The sequence below is a fragment of the Columba livia genome, chromosome 1 (genome assembly GCF_036013475.1).
Source record: "Columba livia isolate bColLiv1 breed racing homer chromosome 1, bColLiv1.pat.W.v2, whole genome shotgun sequence".
Classification (NCBI taxonomy): Eukaryota; Metazoa; Chordata; class Aves; order Columbiformes; family Columbidae; genus Columba; species Columba livia.
The window spans coordinates 163,025,338-163,049,005 of record NC_088602.1 but is presented as its reverse complement, the minus strand read 5'-3'; the positions used below and the strand labels follow the sequence as shown (position 1 = coordinate 163,049,005).

General features: G+C 36.0%; 1 protein-coding gene across 6 annotated transcripts in view; it reads left to right on the top strand.

Moving 5' to 3' along the window:
- The window catches only part of MGAT4C (MGAT4 family member C), a 400,149-nt gene that overhangs the window by 86,430 nt on the left and 290,051 nt on the right, over window positions 1–23,668 (top strand). For 4 of the 6 annotated variants that reach the window (XM_065041925.1, XM_065041874.1, XM_065041892.1 and 1 more), the window contains one exon: window positions 7,371–7,471. The exons of the other annotated variants lie outside the window; for them this stretch is intronic. The gene's annotated coding sequence lies outside the window, so the exon portion shown is untranslated. The remainder of the gene's footprint in view (window positions 1–7,370; window positions 7,472–23,668) is intronic. 6 annotated transcript variants of the gene reach the window in all.

Genomic DNA, 23,668 nt, shown 5'->3' with positions numbered 1-23,668 from the left:
TGAGAGCCTCTACTAAAAAAGTATTGTCAGTTCCAATGAACATGCTGATGGCTGAAGTAGAGCTTTTGATAAACGAACAGTCTTGCTCTCTGGGGCCCATTAGGAAAGGTGTGACAATGTGTATCACTTAGGGAGCTTAACATGTAGAAATACATTGAAATAAAGAACATTGAACTCCAAGCTGAATTATACAACCACCACTTTCTATATAAAGGTAATATGATATAAAGAGATCACAAACAAATAAACAATGTCTCTCTGTATAGCACTCGTAACGGATTAAGTGGCCATGAAATGCAGTTTATTGACAAAGATAATCAGTCATTTTGGCCTAAAATAAGGTCAGTATAGTGTGAAATAAGACATCACTGTGCTTCTCTAAACCTTGTTATCTTGACCACAAAAGGGAGAAAGTCCACTTATTCTCAGAATGCACAGGTTGTTTAGGTGTGCAAATGTATTATACATCTTTCTTTTGTGAATTTCAGAGACCTTGAAGTAACCCCGTTATTTTTGTGAACCATGTGAACATTTTCATACACTTGAGAAAATCTACATTAAACCCAGTCAGATTGGTGTTTTGATGCACAAGTATCTATCTATCTGTCTGATTTGTCAGGCTGCAATGTGGCGAGAAGAGCTGAAAACAGTTTGTCAAGAATTCAGAGAAGGACTTTTGCCACTGATTCTGTTTGTATGCAATCTGAAAGTATCCTCTCAGAGGAAGAGAGGAGAACTACATTTAGGAGACTGATGCTCAAAGTATAAAGAAAATTGGATAGCCCAAAGTGTCAAGCTAAAACTTTCGCAATGGGGAAGTTATGAGTCAATTAGAAAGTTCATGAAACACAAAGAAGATATCTCCAAGGTAAGTGAAAGACAGAAGACAAAGCTGACACGTAACAGAGCTGTAAAGATAAGGTATAAAAAGAAAGATGTTAGGGGCCACTGGACAGGTGACAAATTAATAAAGTGCTCATGCTGCCTTTCATCTTTCCAGAAGAGTTTTGAGGGAGGAAAAAAAGAAAGAAACTGTCTGAGAGGGGAATGATGAAAGACAACAGATACAGATCTTTCCTTAAAGGCCTGACATTAATGAGCCTGTAATGGGCATATTAGACTAAGTTATCTTTTGCTGAAATAAGTAAAGTTAAGCGGTTATGCTAATAAGAAATAGAGTATCAGGAAGAGTCAAAAGTAAAATATGAAACTCAGGAATGCTAGTCAGTTACAAGCAGTTTGACCACAAAATAAGTATAATTTAGGATTGTGGAACCTTGATATTCTCAGTTATCTTGTTCAAAAATTATCTCCTCTAAGATGTTGTAATTCTTACGCAAAGATGGTAGTGATATATGAACACATAATAAATTCATGTGAAACATTTCTATTTTTGTAGTAGATATAAAAAAGTTACGACACTTTTCTCTTTAATAGAGGCTTGCCTTTTTCTGTGGTTGAGAAACTCTTCTGTTGGATACTTGCTTTGGCTCTTGAAGGCAAGCATGACAGCATAAAACAAATAAATTACTTCAGTGATATGTATTAGACGGGACACGTCACCAAAGTGCTCTTTACTGGGTATCTCAGAGGGCTGGAGAAAGAGTTTTGTGTTTATTTTAAAATTTTGAAAATTTGATTAATTTTACGAAAAAATACCTTCTAACTTTGTTCCTGCTCTGTTGCTATCTGCCAAACCACACATCAACCTTGACAGGTGAAGTTTAAACTAAAGTAAGGTAACTAAGCTGCAGCAGTTTAGGATGAGTTTTGATTTGGCTAGGTTTCTTCTTCGAAGTGTTTTGTGGAGTCATTGAATTCAGGATAGAATTTTGACAGACCTCTTCCTGGACCACCTGATGTCTTGCTGCAAGTCCTAGTATTCCTAAGGTCTTGCTTGGAAGAAATCATGTGGGAAGGCTAAAACTCATGGAAACATTGAGAATCCTGCCTGCAGGCAAGAGATTCCTGAATGTGGTATACTGCGACTGCTCCCCTGGGAGCAAAACACTCTGGGATTCAAGATCCACAGTTTGAGTGACTTGATCATGTTATAGTGTGGGAATGTCTGTTTTGTACAACCACAGAATGCCTGAGGTTGGCAGTGATGTCTGGAAATCATCTAGTCCAAACCCCCTGCTCATATCAGGGTCAGCTGGAGCAGGCCATTCGGGGCTTCAAATGCCAGGTTTCAAATATCTCCAATGATGGAGACAGCACAACCACTCTGGGCAACCTGGTCATGTGTTTGACCACCCTCACAGTTAAGTCTTCTGTCACACTTAAATGGAATTTCCTGTATTTTGCTTTGTGTCTAATGCATCTTGGCCTGCCACTGGGTGCCAGTGAAGAGATTTTACATGTCTCTTTACACTATTCCATCACGTGTTCATTCCTTACCGCTTGGTATGCCTTCTTTTGCAGCTTAGGCTGGCAGCAAACTATACAGAAGGAAGAATTACAATCTTTCCAGTGCTTCTGCTGTAGAGCTATAGTTCAAACCCTGAAGACTTGTTGCTGGCTACAACTGCACATGGCTGACTTATGTCCAATCTTTCATCCACCAGTATCCCCAAACCCTTCTCTGCAGGGCTGCTCTCAGTCCCAATTTAATCTTTACTGGTGTTTTATCTGTACTGCCTAGACCGATCACATTTACTTTTTTTTTCCCTCCTTGATGCATGGTTTTGCCAGTAATTTTCTTTGACTAATTTGACTACATTATTAAAGCACAGCTGAATTCATATCTGTAAAACATGAGTTGTTCTTTTCAGTAGCAGGAACTGCTAGTAAGTTGCAATGATTACATATAGCATGTACATATAATAACCTATTTCAGTAGTTTCTCGGTTTGTTTATCCATAGCTCTCACCTTATAACCTTCACTTTAGAACATTATACATGAGGATTAACAACTGGCGGGTTAGAAACATACCTCTTCCATTATTTGGCCCCTAGAGTCAGTTCTTTACCTTGTCATAGTTTCATCCGTCACTTTTGTTTCCGTAAAGAAATTCATTAACAGTAACCTTTCTAAAAAGATTTTTCAGTTTCTGTGACTCATTAGAGAAGGAAAGAGTCTGCTTCCCACATTACAATTAGCTAATTTTGAGGTGTGTTTCACATAATAATTTTTTTCCCCAAAACTCTTAGAACAAGAATATACGCTAGAATCTGTCTCTAACAGTATAGTTTGCTTTCAGAACTGATATGAAGAAATATGTGAAAAAAGTGGGATTTTTTTTCTTTTATCATTTTCTTGTTTATCGCTCTGAAGAAATCAAATAAAACTTTGTTTCTTCAAGTACAGTAATCAAAACCAAAAATAAGTATAATACAAATACTTTTTAAGAGCAGAACACTATATATACTGTAAACTAATTAGGCTTGTGTATTTACAAATTATATATAATCCCCAAAATACAATTTATTCACTTTAAAACCTCTTAGAGCTCAGTTTTTTAAGGTTTCCAATTGTATTCTAAGGTACATGAAAGTTATGAGATCAGGACACTATGAACTATGACTTGTGATAGACACAAGAAATTTCATTTAAAGTACAATTAGTTGTACTGGAAACACTATATGCCATCAACATAGTCCTTCCTGTGGATGCTACAGACACACTACTACCATGAAAGCTTATCTTGGTTGATTTTGACTGCCTTAGTTGGAGATGTATCTCATAACATTCACATTTAGCCTTAAAACATTAAGTCTGACTTTTCAGAGGTTACTAGCATTTCCAATAAAATTGTCTGTTTTGAGGTATTCTCATCCATAAAAGACTGACTCATGCACTGAATGTAAGATGCAGAGTAAGACACATGAATGGAATAAGCATGAGACAGCTGAGTGTTAACACACTTGGTAGACAGCTGCAAAAGTCAGTTTGTCTACTAGGGGAACTACACGTTAAGAGTGTATAAGGAGAGTGTTGTAAAAGGAAAGAAGTTTTTGATGATGTAAGGATATGTGGAGGTTTTTAAATTTATTTTTTTTTTTCAGTTAGTTCCTTTAAAAATATGTAATACCTTTTTTGATACTTTTTTTTCTAAACTATCATTTAGATCTGGGCTTTTTCTTTTCTGATCAGTGTGGTCGTGTTCTCTACCATTTTGTTTCTAACACATTCTTTGAGTTTGACTTGTTTAAGACCACATTAAGAGTTATATCTGTATTTGCAAAATGGCTATGCTAATTCAGAGCTTAGCCACATTTTGTGTTTAAATGCTGATCAGTATAGTGTTATATTTTTGTTTTACTCCTCCCATTTCCATTTAATTTTATCACATATAATTGAAAGTCATAGATATAATATGCTTAACTCCCAAATCTATAGTAAACTGGCATTCAGGAGGTTTTGCTTTGGCACTGAAAGCATATGTGTTTACAGAATAGAATTTGCAATAGAACACACGTGTTTACATTTCTTAAATGAATATTTATCAAACGCTTTTTCAAACTTGGAATATGTTTGCTTCAATATCTTTGGGTCACTACTAATAACGGTGCCATATGCCTGTATATTTCTGAACCAGGTGGCTGGCAATCATCTATAGTGGTCTCTAGATGAGCAGCAGTTCAGTGACAGCAACAAAAAAATCTCTTACACAGTATTATGAACAATCCCTGTTTTCTTCTTTGACTTTCTTGTTCAGTTCCAAATACTATTTGCATATCAAACATGCTATTCTTAGATGACCATTTAGTATTGGATAACTGGATTTTTTTAAAATATATTATTGAAAGGCAGATGTTACTAAACAAAGAACATTAAAGTTAGCATTATTCTCTACACACAGTGCTGCTTAAATTGCTGGTGTTGTATATCTCTTGGAAGAGTTTGCAGACTAGTAGGTGCTTTTTCATGTATTTCCCTAAACTTACATGTATCTCTATAGTCAGAATAAACTTATTTCCCTAACTCTTCTTTGTTCTTTCAGTTCTTGTTCAGAAAGAGTTCAGATGCTTCCATTTTACCTAATATCTTTCTGCACCTGTGATATATGTTGGTGTTTGACAAGAACCTATATTCATTTCCATTCCTTCATTGATTAACAAATAGCACAATTCCAACTACGATACTATTAGAGAAAGAAATACTTTTCACGTCTGTCAATCAGAGGCTGTACATCACATATGTGATTTTTTTTTTCATTACAACTTATATTTTCTTTCCTGAGACTCCAAAAGAGTAATTACAGCCAGGAGATAGAGTTGCTCTAAGGTTTTCAAAGACTTTTCTTCAACATAATATCTGACTTTATATGTACAAATCTTTCCTTCACAATATCTAACTACAAAGAAAGTAGTAGGGTGGTTTTCAGTATTTTTTAGTTTGTCTATCAGCTATAATTTTTGAGTTACTTCAGGATACCACTGTGTGCCTTTTTGAGGTTTTTTTTTTAATATATATATAATAAATACTGTGTATAATATTAATTTCTAATTCATATTTTTCCTAAGTGTCTCAAAAAAGAAAAAAAAAGTTTAAATTATTTCAGTGGGAGATTCATATTCTAAGTGAGGGTATATGGAGTTGTCTATTTTCCTTGAAGTTTGAGAAATTAAAGTGATGCAGAGGCAGTTTACCTGAGTTGGCCTGTTTCGTTTTGTTTTGGTTTTTTTTGTACAGACATACATACAAAAAGAAATTTTTAAGAACTTGGCAAGTTCTGATATTAATGCAATTTCAGCCTGAGAAGAATCATAGTTTTATTTCTGTCATAAATATTGAACTTTAAAAAACCCTATTGTTTAAGAGAGGAAATATTTCTGTTTATGGATAAAGTTGAATTAGTACTGGTACTCCTAGACCATTTTAATTTTGTTTTTTTTTTTTTTTTCACTTTGATGAGTTCCATTTTTCTTGTACTTTAACTCAAAAAACCCACACAGTGGGTTTGCTAATACAATATTGTGTTTATCATATTACCTGGTGATCTTGATCTGTGCTGTATACTTTGGTAAGAAACCTGTAGAGACCTATATTGTCTGATACTGTCACATGAGCCTATGTTTATTAATTCCAATACTATTTTCCACATAAAAAGTGATTTTCAGTACTCAACTGGTGAGTGACTTTCTGAAGCCTGAAGTTCTTTGTCTCTTACAGGCATCTACCCAAGTTCAGCAAGCTCTATGACAGAGACAGTGTCTTAGGGATTTTATGCATGTTTAAACAGGAAAGAAACAGCTGAATTATGCACATATTCTGTTGTTGTGTTGAAAATGTTTGCCTTTGTTACACATCTTCAGAATCAGTTATTTTGCCCTTTGTTGTAGAAATTTGTTCCTAAAGTAGGTAAGGCCTTTTTACATTACCCATAATCTGAAGGAGAGTATAAGAAAAGGCAAAGCACAGGCATACCTAAACAATAACGGTTCTTGCTAATTTATCATGGTATTCAAGAGTGTTTCCTATATCTCTTCTATGAAATGCAATATCAAATATGAAGATGGAGCAACAGATGTATCAAAACTACTGAAATTTAACATAATGTTTAGGTTGCTTTATTACATGTATAGTGAGATTTCTGTTAATGTTTCTGCCTGTTCTGTGCAGTGTACAAATTCTTAGCCCTAGGAGGGGATAAGAACTTGGAGGAGTTCAAATTATTCTCCAAAATTCTTCCTCTTGTCTCCTGTACCATATCATGCTAAATAAACAACCTGAGTCCTTCTCTGCTATAAAGCAGAAATATTTTTCTTCCCAAACAACACCTCAAATTTTATTTCTGTTTTTGGAAACAAGCTAAAAAGAGCAATTTACCAAGAAAAAAAAAATAATAAAAATAGATGATCTTTAAAGGTCCCTTCCAGCCCAAACCATTCCTCATTCAGAATGATAGTTCTATCATTCTCTTATCATTCTAAATGAATTGCATGCAAGTGTTTGTTGACTAGACCACTGCAACACTTCATCACATAAATGAAAAACATATAATATACTGCTATGGTTCTGCTCCATTCTAGTTAGAAAAAAGAATAATTCGAATTTTGTCTTGCACTTTCACAGCTTTAATCTTTATATGCATATGGAAATGTCACTGCTTCACTGAAACAATGAGGGGTATGTGTATGAATTCTCCCAGAACAGTCACTACATGTAAAGAATGCAAATTTTGTTATTGTGCCCCCAAAATATCCATTTACTATCTGAAAAGTTCTTCTCCTCATGAATTACTCCTTCACAGCACATGAATCAACCCATGTTAACACCAGAAAAGACAGTATTAACCTGACCAAGTCTAGCTATTTTGTTCACCATAAAATGACTTTGTAAAGTGAACCAACAGATAATAAGAGAGAGAGAAAAAAAGTCTTCTGAAAGATTTACATGGATTTCTCTTTTTTTTTCTCTGCAGACTCTTTTTAGTGAAGCAGTGGTAGATTGGATGTCATTGTGTGACCTTGACACTTAATGTCAACCCCTTCAGATAACTGCTAGATTTGGCAAGGTTGAAAAGTAAGTGAAATATTAAACATTAAAGCGAATCATTTTAAGAAAACGGAAACCTCTGTTTTTAGTAAGTACTGTTATCAATATACTGTACTGAGACATTTGACAACTACAAGGGGAGTGGCTCCTTGCAATTTATTTCAAAACATATTGTTTTGCTCAATTTCTTTGTGGCAGTTTCTAAGCTGTGAGTTAATAAAAAAACAAACACCTACAGAAAGAAAATAAAGAAGTGGAATTGTAAACAAATTTTTCTCTATATGACTTGAGTTCATTAAAACAAGAACTCAAGTTTCCAAATCTGCTAGATGTAATAGGAGGGCAAATGAAAAGTGGAGTGCTCTGTATAACTCTAAGAAACCTGCTTCATCTGTGGATTTTCAAATAAGGCTAGTGTAGCTCTCTTTTGATTTATTGTTTGTTTGTTTCTAAAGAAGAAAAAAACACCAACAAAATAAAACAAAACAAACAAAAAATGCCAACCTTAATTGAAATAATCAAGTAAAATTGAAAGAGTTAAATAAGCACAAAGCTGACAAAGCTGTCACGTCAGGGCGTTGTAATTTATATGACGCTGAATATCTTTTGTGAAACAAGCCTCAGCAAAAACAGTGTCATCAAGTATACTGATTTTATTAGACATAAAATGTAAAATAATATGTAAAATGATTACTGAAAACATTAATATAAATCAAGAGGATTTAAATTAATACTGTATAAAATGGCATATCTTTTATCTCTCAGAAAGCCCTTTTTCATCCTTTACATATCTGTGGGTCAGATATTACCTCAAGGAGAAAGTTCATACATAATTTAAAAATTGCCATTTTTGTTTCTGACAAGAACAGTAAGAAGAGCTTTCGGGGCTAGTTATAGAAAACATGTTCCAAGGAGTATTTTTCATTAAAAGAAGACTTTTCTCTTGAACTGGAGTCCCCAGTACCTTTTAGAGAGGGTCCAGAGGAGGGCCATGAAATCTCTCAGAGGGATGGAATGCTTCTGCTGTGAAGAAAGGCTGAGAGAGTTAGGCTTGTTCAGCCTGGAGCAGAAAAGCCTTAAGGAACACCTTATTTCAGCATTTCAGTATATAACGGGGGTTTATAAGAGAGGTAGGGAAAGACTTTTTACCAAGGCCTGTAGTGATAAAACAAGGGGCAATGATTTTACACTGGAAGAGAGTAGGTTTACATTGGACATACCGAAGAAATTTTTTGTGATAAGTGTGGTGAGACACTGGAACAGGTTTCCCAGAGAAGCTGTGTATCCTCCATGTTTGGATGTGTTTAATGTCAGCTTGGATGGAGCTTTGAGCAACCTGATCTAACGGAAGTTGTCCCTGCCCATGGCAGGTGTGTTGAACTTGATGATCTTTGAAGGTCTGTTCCAACTCAGATCATTAATTCTATCATTCTATTGTGTGTCTCTGTGTTTGAAAATACTTGGAAAACATTCAAAGTCTCATCTTTATAGAGAATTCCTGATCCTTGTGATTGAAACTACTCCTTTCACTACGCAAAAAATGCTGAACAACTCATAAAACAGAAAATGGTTTTAAAATCCTATTCTAAACTATGTAAGCTAATATTTAGAAAAATATTTTATCACATTGTTTTGAAGCAAGAATTTTCCTGCAATGCTGTGTCAAAATTATGCATATCCCTACATCTTTTATTCTTCTTATGATTGACGTTTCTATGCCATTCATAATGAAACCCCACTCAAATGTCTTTTTCCGCTAGCATACAGTGATATCAGAGAGCTGTTTTAATCTTTTTACTTTCCTGTTAACTTATAGCTTTATGCTCATTTCATATCTGTTTAAATATCTTCTGTTGATCTTTCCCTTATTGACACAGAAAAATCCAATTTAAATTCATAACACTAGTAAAATCAATTGTTGAAAACTTTGGTTTTGCCCAGAAAGTAATATCCCTCTTGATTTAAAAGTAAGTATTATTCATGTGTTGCTTCTAACGTTCTACTGCTGTGAAAACATGCAAATCTATAGAATAAATAACTGTAATTAAGCAATCTGGACATCCATAAATCCATGGGCCTGGATGGGATGCATCCACGGGTGCTGAGGGAGCTGGCTGAAGTCACTGCTAGACCACTCTCCATCATCTTTGCCAAGTCTTGGGAAACGGGAGAGGTGCCTGAGGACTGGAGGAAAGCAAATGTCGCTCCAGTCTTCAAAAAGGGCAAGAAGAACACGGGTGACTATAGAGCGGTCAGGTTCACCTCCATCCCGGGGAAACTGATGGAACAACTTATCCTTGATGCCGTCTTAAGGCATATCAGGGATAAGAGGGTCATTAGGAGCAGTCAACATGGCTTCACCAAGGGGAAGTTGTGCTTGACCAACCTCATTGACTTTTATGAGGACATAACAAGATGGATGGATGATGGCAGAGTGGTGGACGTGATCTACCTTGACTTGAATAAGGCATTTGACACAGTCTCCCACAGCATCCTTATAGCTAAACTGAGGGAGTGGGGTCTGAATGATCAGGTAGTGAGGCAAACTGCGAACTGGCTGAAGGGAAGAAGCCAGAGAGTCGTGGTCAATGGGGCGGAGTCTAGTTGGAGGCCTGTATCTAGTGGAGTGCCTCAGGGGTCAGTACTGGGGCCGGTATTATTCAATATATTCATCAATGATTTGGACGAGGAATTGAGTGTACTATCAGCAAGTTTGCTAATGACACCAAGCTGAGAGGAGCAGCTGACACGCCAGAAGGCTGTGCTGCCATCCAGCGAGACCTGGACAGGCTGGAGAGTTGGGCAGGGAAAAATTTAATGAAATATAACAAGGAAAAGTGTAGAGTCTTGCATCTGGGTAGAAACAACCCCAGGTTCCAGTGTAAGTTGGGGAATGACCTATTAGAGAGCAGTGCAGGGGAAAGGGACCTGGGAGTCCTGGTGGACAGCAGGATGACCATGAGCCAGCACTGTGCCCTTGTGGCCAAGAAAGCCAATGACATCCTGGGGTGTATTAGAAGGGGGGTGGTTAGTAGGTTGAAAGAGGTTCTCCTTCCCCTCTACTCTGCCCTGGTGAGACCCCATCTAGAACATTGTGTCCAGTTCTGGGCCCCTCAGTTCAAGAAGGACAGGGAACTGCTGGAGAGAGTCCAGCACAGGGCAACAAAGATGATGGAATGGAGCATCTCCCTTATGAGGAAAGGCTGAGGGAGCTGGGTCTCTTTAGCTTGGAGAAGAGGAGACTGAGGGGTGACCTCATTAATGTTTATAAATATATAAAGGGTGAGTGTCACAAGGATGGAGCCAGGCTCTTCTCGGCAACAACCAAATTTATGGCAAGGTGTAATGGGTTCAAACTGGAACACTAGATGTTCCACTTAAATTAGAGAAGAAACTTCTTCTCGGTGAGGGTAACAGACCACTGGAACAGGCTGCCCAGGACTGTTGTGGAGACTCCTTGTCTGGAGACATTCAAAACCCACCTGGACACATTCCTGTGTAACCTCATCTGGGTGTTCCTGCTCCGACATGGGGATTGGACTAGATGATCTTTTGAGGTCACTTCTAATCCCTTTTTTCTTTAATTCAGGAGTTAAATCCTTAACAAAGTGGATTTGGCATACGAAATCACTTTCTGGTTTCTATTTTGATAGCTTTATACATAGATGCTAATAAAATCACCAACACTTATATCCATGTTATATTACATACACCAGAAAGAAAAATATATGAAGTGAAAATGTGTAACATATTTTACTTCTTTGGCTATAAACCCTCTGATGTGTTTCAGGGTGTGAAAATAGTGTTTCTTGATGTATTTCAGGAATAAATTCTTTATATCTGATTAAAATGCAGATGAGCATCATAAACTATTGTAATTTGAAAGGGTTGATCTCCTGATGCAATCTTCTTCCATCTGCTTAAAGGGAATGTGTTACAATTACTGAATGCAATTTAGGTTCAGATACAATCCCCCTAACTGAAAGTCTCCATGTGAATGAAAATTCCTTTTTAATACTTCTGAAATGTCTAATATTTTAAAAAATCATGCAACTTTATAAGAAAATCACTGTTAGTTGTGAGAAATTATGGAACTTCTAGTGAAAACCTCTGTGAGGACAAATGGAAAACCTGAAAGACTCTGAGATTAGTCTATAATCTTATACTCAAATCTTAAAATACTGCTAATGTTAATTCATCAATTTTTAATTCTCAAATGGTTTACTTAATACATAAGGAGAGAGATAACAAGCCAGAAGTCAGTGTAAATGGCTTAAAGGCTTTTATTTTTTTGTGCTTTGCAGATCATCTCTTAGTTTTATTGACTGCTGGCTACCATCTTGTATTATACAATTACATTACAAGACTTGTTTAGGGAAGGGAAAGGATCCCAAACTCTCTTATCTCTGATCATTGGTGTTTTGTTGTAAGGACCTAAAAGTAGCTTGTAGAGACTTCAGCACATTATACAAATCAATAAATGTGAACCTTAGCATACCTATATTTATAAATTAGTAGGGGACACACAAATTTCTTGGATTAATGGTCACTAGCCAAAAGAGACTTGGAAGCGAAGAATTAAATTACTAAAAGTGTGTGAGGAAAGAGAGAGTGAAATGTCATCAAAAAGGTAACTTCCTGTTTAAAAGATGTTGAAAAAACAGAGCAGTAGTTTTAAAAATATATATTTTAAAAATATTTTTTATTTGTTAGGAAGAATAAGAAAACTGACATTTTATTAAAATACTTTTTACAGTTTCTGCAAAATGAATAGTCTCCTTTGAAAGCTGTCATGGAATGCAGTGATCAGCAATGGTTTGACATTGAGAAATTAAGTTTAGTTATCTAGTGGCAAGAAACCCACTCAATAAGCAGAAAAAAACTATATATAACACAGCTTGCAAAGAACAGTATTACTTTGTAAAATGGTTGCCTGTCAACAAGAGCTTTCTTTATAACTTTTGTTACTGAAGAAAGTAATTTAATATTCCATTCACTCTCTTTTCAGTTGATTTTTTGTGGCCTATTGTAAACTAATTTTGCTAGTGTTCTTTTTCAAAGAATACCTGGATGATGCTTGATCTCCAAGATTATTTTTTTTTAATCCCTGGAGTTACATGGTCATGCTTATCGCCTGAGCAAGAACTCTTTCTGCTAGAGCACTACACCCTTGAACACAAGAAAGTCATATCTTAAGCTGGTGGACAGAAGAGATAATTGACATGGAAGAACTGAAAGTAGGTGCAGACAGTAACAGAAATATTCTTAAGGGTGAAAGAAATCAAAGACTAAGTGATCACAGAAACCTGATTTTTTCAGAGTGTATTGCCTAGTGAGTATTTGTACTTTTTATAGATAATCTTATTACAAGAAGAACTAATACCTCTTGAAAAGCAGAAAACATCATGGGAAAACACCTATGTAGAAGAAAAAACAAAGACCTAGAAAGTATATTATGATTTTTTTTTTCTCCTTTAAAAAGGCAGGGAATAGGGTAGAGCTGTTAATTTCTGGAACTATGAGGAAGTGACCTAATTTTCCTAGCCTTTAACCATTACATATGAATGAAAATTGGCAGAGGTTGTACAATTAAGTTAATGGCTGACACCATATGATAGAAATTACAAAGAGAGGGCGAAATGAAATGGGTAAATTGTAACTGAATAGTTTCTGATATATTGGAAAGAATATAGCCTGAAGTTTGCTAAGTTTGCCAAGTTCTGAATATGATAAAATAACTGCTAGCATAATTGTCTAATAGGAATTTGTTCAGCTTTCTAGTCTAAACAAAAAATAGTCTTGATAACTGTCCCAAATTTTGCTTGCTTTCTGTGTCTTTTAATATCTTTGTCACTTATATTTTTATATTCTGTTACTGTTACTGTTGGCTTTGTGCTCTCAGGTACTGTAAAGCAGACTGGAATTTTGTGGAACTATTTCTTTCCTACTTTATTGTGTGGAGTTGTACAAAGACGGGAAAAATGAATATGTTAAATCTCCTCTTAGGAAAGAGATGACTTGCAGATAATCATAAGGTGCTTCTTGTCTACTGAGGAGATGAGAGGTTTGCGGGTGCTGCATAACAGAGGTTTTAAAATATGCAAGAATTTTTTTTTATCTCTTAGTAAAGAAAATGCACTTTAAAAGGCTAAAATATTATTTAAAGTTCTCTTGTTTTTCCTCTTATCAGTACCAGAAGTTACAGATTAGATACCTCTAAAGCAACTACATACTAATTGTTCTAATATGCTTTTTTTTCCTTGGTTTCAATATACAATTTCCATTAATATAGTATGTAAAACCAACCTATACATACACACACACAAATATATATATATATATAAATACAAAAATGACCTGATTGCAGGGACATGATATAGCTGAGAAAATCTAATTTCCTTGCTTCCTTTTGTAGTCTTGGCTGTATATTACTTGTAGCTCTGTTGTACCATAATTTACTGATCTGATCCCTTCATGACTTAATTCAGCCTAGTAAGTTTAGATCATACCATAGTTAATTATATATGTATATATATTTTTTTATTATTTTTTTTTTCTGCATATTAACATCTCAGAGGGTTCACTCTAATGCCAGAAGTGAGGAGGCAACACCACATCGCAAAAGTGAGGGAGGGAGGGGGAAACTGGAATGGGAAAGAAGTGCAACAACCATTAATAACATATATCTTTAACACTGGATTACACCACAAATAATGTGGTTTTTTTGCCAGCTGTTTGTCAAGCAAACATAGCTTGCTTCAAGGTTTGATTAAGTGGCCTTTAGCTTTCCTGGAACTCCAGCCACTCTAAAATTGTAAGAAAAAATGTTTCTTTACAATTTTATGTCACGATCAATTCAGGATTGTTTGTACAAAAAATATTTTTAAATTAACTTCTTTGTTTCAATATTTCTAGTAATCAATACATTTCTTCAGGTGCTATGAAAATATGTTACTGGCTCTGAATAACAAATAATATATTCACTATGTCTCTAGATAAATATAGTAGTAGAAATTCTTGTCTTGCACAGATTTACATCATTGTTTTGTTGACTTGAATGTTTAATGAAAAGTCTAAAAATAACATTAAGTACTTTTTAATAATAATTTTTTACTTCAGAGTCCTCCAGTTGGCTTCATAATCATTCCTATCTAATTTTAGCAAGACATCTTGTTAAAAATGAAATATGTGAAGTGGAGGTGATATTTTTTGTGAAATAGACTCTGCAAGCAAATAAGACATTGATACATTAGCATGTCTGTAGTTGTATGTTTCTCTGATTCATTAAAAACGAAGATCATTATCATCATCACCATCACATGTCCACAGTGATTTAAAAGTTCTTGAAGGATTTGCACAGGGGGAGTTGTCACTAATATTTTAATTTAAATAGAAATTACTTGTTTTGTAATTTGTGAGATCTTTAAAATGTGTTGTGTTTGTGTTATGCTTTCTCATTAAATTTGCCAGTTTTTTCTCAGTGTCTAAGTGATTTTAATTTCTGAAGTCTGTTTTTGCTTAGCTGTAAAGAGGCAAAAAAGATTTTACACAAGGAAATAGATCATTGAAATCTGTATAAATTTTCAATAGTTGATAAAACCAAATCCTAATTAAGTCATGAATTTTAAATTAAGAAATTATGTTTTAGCAATGCATTTTAGCAGTAGATAAAACTATAGCAGAAAAACAGCTTTATATTTTACAGAATTTTTATATTAATATACCCATAAGACTATTGGTCTACTTGCCTTGCTGAGAGAAATTTTCTTTTGAAGTAATTGAAACTTTTAGTTTAGGAATGTCATCTTATATTTTAAAGAATAAATTTTAGTAATGTGACATGAAAATGAGGTTTCCAAATGACCTGACATTTGAACTTGCAAACATTTCATTTTTGATCAGAGCATGGAAACAACCTTGTAAATTAAGAAGAAAAACAGAAAGAAAGAAACCGACAAAAACCCCCAAAGCCCCAATGAATCAAAAAAAAAAAACAACAAACTCACCACAACCACCACCACCACCGAAGTCCAGAACAAAACATGGGAAAAGAACCTGAGCTCCAGAACCCACCCAACTAATACACTGACTAATGTATAAAAAAAGGCTAGGCTTGATGAGTTGTGATTGACAGAATGTCTTAAAGCTAGAGGTGGCAATTTCCTGATGCTGTATTTTAATGGCTGCTGCCTTCAACCCAATGCACTTATGAAGCCAGTAACTTAGATAGTTAGTAGTTTTGTATTTTTGTTTATTTAAGTTTAATTTAATGCTTGTAACTGTAAAAGAACATTTATATAATTCACAAATATGTTAACATTTTATGATTACAAGAAGATTTTGTCTGGGCTAGATTCTGTAACACACTGTAGCAGTTTTAAAGTGATGAGCTACTCGGAATATTTCTTTATGAAATAAGAACAACCTCACATTTTCACACAGAAAGAAAACAATGTCTCTCAGAGATACTGTAGGAACTGATAAAACAAGTTTCTTCTCTAAGGCCAGTATTAGCTATACATCTGTCAGGAATATCCAGGTTTTATTCAAACTGTTCTAATGAACTGTTTTTTAAAACACTTTGTTACATTTTGTTCTACTCATCTCAGTTATAGAGAAGACTTCCCGCCTTGGCCTTTGGTGTGTTTGAAAACTATTTTTTCTCATCTCTTCTGCTGAGAAGATAAATGAGTCCAGCTTTTCATCACAGGATTTTGTAGGTGAAAGCTTTATTCATCCCTACTACTTTTCTCTAACCTCTTTCCATTTCTGGATGAGAGGATTGAGTGCACCCTCAGCAAGTTTACAGATGACACCAAGCTGGGCATGAGTGCAGATCTGTTTGAGGATAGGAAGGTTCTACAGAGGGATCTGGACTGGCTGGATCAATGGGCTGAGGTCAATTGTATGAGGTTCAACAAGGCCAAGTGCTGGGTCCTGCATTTGGGTCACAACAACCCCAGGCAGGACTACAGGCTTGGGGAAGAGTGGCTGGAAAGCTGCCGACCTGGGGGTGTTGTTTCACAGCAGCTGAATATGAGCCAGCAGTGTGCCCATGTGGCCAAAAAGACCAACAGCATCCTGGTGTGTATCAGAAATAGTGTGGCCAGCAAGACTAAGGAATTAATCGTCCCCCTGTATTTGGCACTGGTGGGGCACCACCTCAAATACTGTGTTCAGTTTTGGACTCACTGCAAGAAAGACATTGAGGTGCTGGAGCATATCCAAAAATTGGCAACAAAGCTGGTAAAGGCTGTAGAGAGCAAGGCTTCTAAAGAGCAGCTGAGAGAACTGGGGTTGCTTGGTCTGGAGAAAAGGAGAGGAGGGAGACCTTATCACTTTCTGTAACTGCCTGAGAGGAGATTGCAGTGAGGTGGTTGGTGGTCTCTTTTCCCAAGTAGCAAGTGATAGAATGAGAGGAAATGGCCTCACATTGCACCAGGGGAGGTTTAGGTTGGATATGAGGAAAAAACTTATTCACTGAAAGCATTGCCAGGCACTGGAACAGGCTACCCAGGGAAGTGATTGAGTCACCACCCCTGGAGGTACTTAAAAGACATGTAGGTGAGGTTCTTAGGGACATAGTTTAGAGGCACACTTGGTAGTGCTAGGTTAATGGTTGGACGCAAAGATCCTAAAGGTCTTTTCCAACATAAAGGACTGTATGATTCTGTGATTTAGTTCATACTCTTTTAGACATCAGTTCCCAAAACTAGACTTAACACACTGACGATGTTTTTTTCTGGTCACAACCAGAGTCAAATACTGGCTTTACATCTGTTCCAGTTTTGGGTTGGTTGTGTTTGTTTGGTTTTTTTTCCCTTTCATACAGCTCTATATCATCTTCAGGAATCATTGAAGACAAAGAAGTCATTACCCAGTCTGTATTTATGTAGTTGATTGTTTCTGCACTAGGTATAGAAATACACTTACACAATATGTATGTCAATACATGTATCTCTAATAAAAAGCACTTTGTTGTTCTGAAACTGTTCAGCAATTTGTCAAGGCAAACGTAAGTTCTGATTTTGATCTAGAGCACACTTGTTGTCCTCCCAAGCTTTTGGTTGTCTGGAAATGGAATATTTTTATTTCTTATTACATTATACAGGAAATTTATGAAAATATTGAATAGAACTAAACTGTTACAGAGCTCTGCTTGACAGCATCCACGTTAAGAGGGTTCTTATCAACGTGTGTTATGCCAGCAAGCTCCACCTGATATGAACACTGAGAATATTACCATGTTTAACATAATTTTTCTGTTTTTCCATGAACTTCTTGCCAATAAGAGTTTCCTATATGGGAAATTTGTCTTATAAAATTGGAGCCCTGGAACCTAAAGTGCAACAGCTTTCATGTGCCTGCTCAGGGGAGTGAGCATGACCACCTTGCTTGACCCATAAGTCTACTCCTAAAGTCTTAAAAATGAATGCTGAAGTTCTGCCGTAAATTTAAAATGTGTTTAATTGATTTAGAATGTATATAAGTATGACATTTACTACTTTTCTACAATTAAATAGCAATGAGGTTAAGAAGTGCTGGGAGGGAAAACTCAAGCATTTTTTTAATGATTTTTTTTTTTTTTTTTTTACTTTCTTTAAACAATGTTATTTTGCAGCCTCTTGATTCAGTCTCATCCCATGGAAATTGATAAGTTAGCCTGTTAATGAATCCTCATTAGTTGTTGCATCTTTTGGAATAATCTAAGCTCTTTGTTATAAAACAAACAAAAAGCCTTCAAGGTTTTTTGTTGATGACTGGGCTGATTTTTTTAAGGAAAGAAATAAAATATTTGATGAAGGAAGAAAGTATAATGTTTTCATATATTAAATGAAAGTGGTAAAGATTTACTTATATTTCAATTATAATGCATCTGTCTCTAAAATGTATTCTAACTTTCAAAGGATATGTTTTTAATCCATTGTTTTGAAATTAAACAGAACTTATTTTTTCTCTTTACCTATAGTTTTGTGTGTTTAGGGAAAGCATAATGCTTGTATCAAGTATGCTGAAGCAATCTTATTGTCAAAAGGCACTATCATATATTTGAGACCTGAATACATGAAAACTCATTCTTAAGTCATCTTGTAGATGCACCATAAATAGTTTGTCTATCTGAAGTTGTAGAATCATATGAAAATATGGATTTCTCATGATGATTAGGCTTTTATAACTCAGATGTAGATAACGAAAATTTTACACTCCATTAGTTTACAATTTAGAGCATTCTTTCTTTTTTTCCACATGAAAGAAGAATATTTACTAAGGATTCAAATGCAGCCAGCATCAATACAAAACTAAATTTAATATTTTTAACACAATAAATATAATGTTTTAAACAAATCAATCATTAAAAAACCCCCCAACTTGTATGAGCTTAGAAGTCAGAAAAATAAATATGGTAGAATTACAGAACAAAAAGGGAGAACCTAGAGAAAGTCTATTTCAGATTCTTGCACCTTCAAGTTCAGCTTCATTCAATGAGTGTGTGTTCACGTAAGATAAAAAATAAAATCATTTGGAAAGAAAAGGTAAAACTAATGCTTTCGTAATCAAGTTATTATGTTTTAGTTTTTAATAAAGTGCTATTACATTCTATTAGAAATGAAAAAAAGAATAGTTTAATTACTTTTTTAATGTCCTGAAAAGTAGGTATAATGCTTTGTACAGTTTTGGGTCCTTAATGGGTATTGGTTCTGCCACATGAGTTAATATCACATACCGATTTATGACTGAGAGTGGTCTGCCAAATAATATAAGAAAACATCTAACAGCTTTTCTTCCTGTTTTATGTTGCATATTTAAAATAAATGCAGTTTAGATTTTGTGAAACATGCTGGATTCAGAGGCCTGGAAATAAAAGCTTGACAATAAACCACAGAATGAGACCCTTACTGACAAAATTCTTTACATTTTTCATCATTTATTTTAAGTCAGAAAAGTGTAGGTAACGCACTAGAAATAACACAGTGAGAGTTTTCTCTGTTTTCTTGAAATATGCCTGATCAAACAAAATAAGAAACTTGTCAAACAAAACCTTGCAGTTTTGCAGTATAATAGTGTTGTGTTATCCAGAAAAATTTAGACTATTTAAAGTGTATTATAGTTTATATTGTTTCAGATTTCCTCATATTATGCTGTTGACAGAATCACAGAATTACAGAATGGCTGAGGTTGGAAGGGACCTCTGAAGGTCACGTGGTCCAACCCACCTGCTCAAGCAGAGCTACCTCTATTCGGGTGCCCAGGACCATATCCAGCTATTTTTTCAATATCTCCAAGGAGGGTCACTCCACAACTGCTCTGTGCAACCTGTGCCAGTGTTCAGCAAACCTCGGAGTAAAAGAGTATTTCTTGATGTTCAGATGTTCCTGTGCTTCAGCTTGTGCTCATGAACTCTGGTTCTATCACTGGGAACCACTGACAAGAGCCTGGCTTCACTCTCTTTGCACCTTCCCTTCAGGTATTTATATAAGCTTCCCCCTGAGTCTTGTCTTCTCTAAGTTGAACAATCATAGCTCTCTAAACCTTTCCTCTCAGTAGAGGTACTCCAGTCCCTTCATCTTTGTAGCCCTTTACTAGACTCTGTCTAGTAGCTCCCTAACTCTCCTGTATTGGATAAAGTACTTCAGTTGTGGTGTCACCAGGACCTTGACCTGCTGGCAATTGCTTTTCCTAATGCAGCTCAGAACACCCTTAGCCTTCTTTGTGTCAAGGGTGCATTACTGGCTTATTGTCAGCTTCTCAATCACCAGGACCTCCAGGTCCTCTTCTGTAAACTTGCTTTCCAGCTGTTTCATCCCCAGCATACACTGGTGCATGATGTTTTTCCTCCCCAAGTGCAGGACTTTGTACATCCCTTTGAAATTGCCTTTCATGATTTTCCTGTCAGTAGTTTTCTTCGGTCTGTCGAGGTCTCTCTAGACAGCAACATGATCCTTTGGTGTATCAGCCAGTACTCTCACAGTTGCGTCACCATTTAACTTGCTGAGGTTACACTGTGCCCCGTCGTCTAGATCATTAAAGAAGACATTGAACTGGTTTGGATCCAGTATTGACTCCTGAGGTACACCGCTAGTTATTGGTCTCCAACTAGACGTTGTATGACTGATAGCACACTCTGGGCCCAGCTTTAAGCTAATTTTCAATCCATCTCACTGTCTCTTCACCTTGCCAATGTTTCATCAGCTCTTCTATGAGCATCTTATTGGAGATATCTAATACCTTACCTCGTTCAGGTAAACAACAGCCACTGCTCTCCATCCATCTACTAAGGCAGTCATTTCAACAAGGAAGGTTATCAAGTTTGCTAAGCATGAATTCTCCTTGATGAATCCATAGTGCCCTGCACCCTCCTTCTTGCCCTTTTTCAAGAAAGGAGTGATATTTGCTTTCATCCAGTTCTCAGGAACTTCTCCCAGTTGCCATGATCTTTCAAAGCTTATTGAGGGTGGTCTCATACTGACATCAGTCAGCTCACTCAGCCCTCCTAAGTGAATCCCATTAGGTTCCTTGGGTTTAAATATGTCCAGTTTGCTCAGGTACCTGTGGACCTCATTTTCTTCCATCCTGGGCACATCTTCCTTGCTCCAGAATTTCCCCTTTGTCTCTGGGGCTCAGGATTTGCGGTGGGTTTACCTTGCCTGGATGCCAAGTGCCCACCAAGCCACTCTTCAACTCCCCCTCCTCAACTGGACAATGGAGAGAAAATACAACAAAACACTCATAGATCAAGATAGGGACAGGGAAATTACTCAACCATTAGTCATGGACAAAGTAGACTCAGCTTGGTGAAATCAACTTTATTGCCAGTTAAAACCAGAATAGGATAATACAATATAAGAACAAATGCAAAAACATTTTCTTCCTACCCCTCCCTTCTTCCCAAGCTCAATTTCCCTCCTGATTTCTCTACCTCCTCTCTCCTGACATATTCTCACTCCTCTCTCCTTGCTGCTGTTGTGCAGCAGATTTTCTCTGTTCTTAAATATGTTATCACAGAGCTGCTACCGTTGTCACTGATTGGCTCAGCCTTGGCCAGAGATGAGTCAGTCTTGGAGCTGGCTGGAACTGGCTCTGTTGGACATGGGGAAATCTTCTGGCATCTTCTCACAGAAGCCACTCCTGTAGGCCCCCTCTACCAAAACCTTGCCATGTTGAGCCAATACAGGATTCCTGAATACAGGTGTTGCTAATAAAGACTGAGATGAAGAAAGCTTTCAGTACTCGAGTCTTTTCTAAGTCCTGTGTCACCAGGTCCCCTGACACATTCAGCTTTGGGCCCATATTTTCTTTAGTTTTCCTTTTGTTATGTATGTACTTATAGAGGCCTTTCTTCTGTCTTTGACATCCCCGCCCAGATTCAGTTCTGGGTAGGTGCTGTCTTTCCTAACACCATCCTTGCATGCTCAGTATGCATCCCAGGTTACCTGTCCCTTCTTCTACTTTCTAGATACTTCCTTGTTATGTTTGAGTTTATTCAGGAGCTTTCTGGCCATTTGCATGTCTTCCTGCTTTTTGGAATGCGCTGCTCTTAAACATACGACCTTGATTATCAACCAGCTTTCTTGGATCCCTCTTTCCACCAGGTTCTTATCCCATAGAATTCTTCCAAGTAGATCCTTGAGAACCCAAAGTTTGCTCTTCTGAAGTCCAGGGTTGTGTTCTTGCTTTTTGCTTTGCTGTCTCCTTTCAGGATGCTTAACTCCACCATCTCACAGTCACTGAAGACAAGGCAGCCTTTAATCTTTATATCCCCAGTGAGCCCTTCCTTTTTTTGTGAGTATGAAGTCCAGCAGATCACCTCTCCTTATTGACTCATCTATTACTTGGATCAGGAATTTGTCATAATTTCTCTCTAGGAACTTCTAGGATTGCTTATGACCTGCTGTGTAGTCACTCCAGCAGATATCAGGGTAGTTGAATGAAGGCCTGTGAATGTGAAGGTGCTCCCATCTATCTGCAAAGACACTCATCCACTCATTCTTCCCAGTCATGTAGCCTACAGAAGACATCCACTTCAGTGTCACCCATACTGGTCTTCTTGATCTTTACGCATGAATGAAAAGATAAAAAACAGTCATTAAAACCAAAGGTAGGCCCATGATACTGCAATTTGTTACCCAGATTGTTGGTGAGTTCTAGACATACTAGTATAGAGGCTCCATGAAAACAACTATAAATTGAGAATATTTTTATAAAGAATTCAATTCCTCATATGACTGTTGTTTTTTACCTTAAAGCAAATCATCTTTAATGAAAACAGAATATGCAACTTGATGTAAAATAATATAAAATTAAACTCCACCAATCAGAAAAAGGATATATCATCTCAACAAACTGAGATCCATAAACTCATATATGTATGAAAATATTTTCTTATGGATAAAACTTTATCTGAAGCTTTTTTGTCCATCTTCTCTTTCCTTAATGATCAAATTTCTTTCCAGAGGCTATCCAAGTATTACAGAATAATTCATTTAAACCCCACATATTTATATAATGTGAAAATATCTGGAATATTGTTCATAGCACTTAAATACAAATCTTTCAGTCTTGAAAGCAGGGAATAGTGAAGGAAAAATTCTCAATTTGTGCTCATTAAAACTGGGTAGTCTTTGAAGAATGGTCACAAATAATTAAGACAGTAAGAGAACAGTCATCTAATTGAAGATAAAGGTAATTTACAGATCAATATATTTGTTCTTCAACATAACATCACAGCCTCCTAAAAATAATAGGTTTGCAAAATCTCAACTTCTTAATCCAATCTAAATGACAAGATGATTGAATTAAACTTTGCCAGTTCAGTTGTTTATAAGGCTGTGTAAAAATACTTCATTATGTCAAGAAATGATATCTAGGCCAAAATAACCCCAGTGAAATTGATTTAAATGTAGTCATTTCCTTGAAACTTCATTTCTCCCCCAAAAGGAGAAAAAGACAGAGAGAGAAAAAAAGAGAAAATCAGAAGAATTCAACATTTTTTGAAACAAATATTAAAACCTCATTCTCTAAATGATAATTTACCTTTGTTTGCTGGATATTTTAAATAAAGGAAACACTCTTGTTTGTTTGTTTTCTAGATTTTGCTTTAATCTAGTATTCCCTGAAATGCTGTTTCACCACCAAAATATAAATAACAAAATCTTTCACAGCTTTTTTAAAACCTATTATATTTCCAGGATTCTCTTTCCTTTACACAGTTCCAATAAAAGCATA